Here is a 1,903-nt window from a genome sequence, read left to right as displayed (position 1 = left end):
GATTGAACTCAGGACCTTGTACTTGCCAGGCAAGCACTTATTCTACTGAGCTATCTTCCCAGCTCAAATTAATTTTCCATATTCACTCAAGGGCTGTCTTTTTTTTTTTTTTTTGGTGGAACCGGGGATTGAACTCAGGCCCTTGCTTTTGCCAGGGAATTATTTGGGTTTATGTCTCAGAAGTTTCACTACTTGCATGGATACCAGCACTGTGAAAGGGACTGGGCAGAGGAAAACTGCTCATATCACAGGAAGCAGGAAGCAGAGAGAAAGGAGAAACTGGTGATGGAGAAGGGGGAATAAATCCTGCCAGGTTATATCCCCAGGGACCAGGCTTTTCTCTTCAGGCCTCACATCCTAAGGTAAGTCAGCTGTAGCCATTTATAATCCAGTCACCTTCTTGATGTTCTCTGAAAGCATGACTGTTTGGGCGGGGGGACATCCTGATATAAACAATAATATTCTGACCCTAAACCCAAAAGACTCATTTGAATCTCTTTATGCAAAATGCATTCAGTCCATCTCTAAGAGTTTCTAAAGTCTTAATAGTTCCAGCACTGCTGCTAACTACAAGTCCAAAGTCTGCTCTGACTTAAGCAAACTCTTAAGTGTAAGCCCCTGTAAAAATCCATAGGAAAGTTAAATATTGTTAACATAAATCACACAGGGTAAACATTCTCTTTCCAAAAGGGGATAAAAGAAATTGTACCAAAGCAAGGCTGAAACACATCAGGGCAAACATTAAATCCTGTAGCTCCACTATGGCTTATATTTAGGTGTCTACCAAAGCCTCATGTGATCATAGGGTTTTTTCAGAGGTGATTGAGTGTAGTGTGTGATATTGGAATTAAGGATTCTGATTGTTAAATCAGCACATGTATTGGCTTGGCACTGCCCTAATCTCAGTAATATGGACAAAATAAAAAGGACAGAAAGAGGCTTGTAACCCCATTGTTGCTTTTGCTGTCATCTGCTACAATGAACTATTTCCCTCTGTTATGTACCACCACTCTGCTTTGGAGGCAGCCAGTTATGGACTGAAACTTCTAAAAATTGTGTGTCACATAAACCTTTCCTCCTATAACATTCAATGTTTATAGGCTTGTCTCAGCAACAAGAAAATAATTAAGAGAAACTCCATGTCCAACACCAGTGGCAAGTCATAGTGAGATGCAAACACTGAAATTGAGTAGCCCTGCCTACATGGCACTGCCTCCTGCAATCTCCATGGCTTCTCTCTTTGTAAAGATTTGTTTACTGCCTGATGCTTTGCACAAATGGTCCACAATTGGCTTGTCCAACTTTGTGGGGTCACTACTACTCTTTTTCACTCTTATAGCTTCACACACTACCCTTTCATGAACAAACTGCCTGGCCATCTATACTTTCTTCTGAAGTCTGAGTGGATGCCTCCCTAGCACACAACTCTTACCTTCTGCATGCCTGTTAAGTGAGCACTGAGTGAATAACGCCAAGGACTGCTGCTAGCTCAAGCAGTATCCAGGTCCCTTTGGATTAGGGCTGCAGAGGCCTCTCAGTGCTTGTATGGCTGAATATTTTGAACTGAATCCTGATGAAGCAATTTCCATGATAGTTCTCTTTGATCTTCTAAGTGTCCTGGGGATATCTTCTCAAAGCAAAGTCTTTCATTTTTAGCAATTTTGTGTTTGGGAAGTGTGGAAACTTGCTGGTTTCTGGAATTCTCTCACATCCTTCCTAATGTCCTGATGCAAAGTATGTGACTTTTTCTTAATGCTAATGATTTCAGCATCTAAACTCTTCTCTTCCAACTTTACTGGCCCCAACTTTAAAGGAGCTTCCTTTTAAAGGGAATTCGAAACATTGAAAATCACTTAGTTGTGCCATTTTTCCTGATTCTCAAGAGCTCTCCACAGTAACTGTG

The sequence above is a fragment of the Octodon degus genome, unplaced genomic scaffold, assembly GCF_000260255.1.
Source record: "Octodon degus isolate 3935 unplaced genomic scaffold, OctDeg1.0 scaffold00111, whole genome shotgun sequence".
NCBI classification, from domain to species: domain Eukaryota; kingdom Metazoa; phylum Chordata; class Mammalia; order Rodentia; family Octodontidae; genus Octodon; species Octodon degus.
This window is presented reverse-complemented; position numbering follows the sequence as displayed.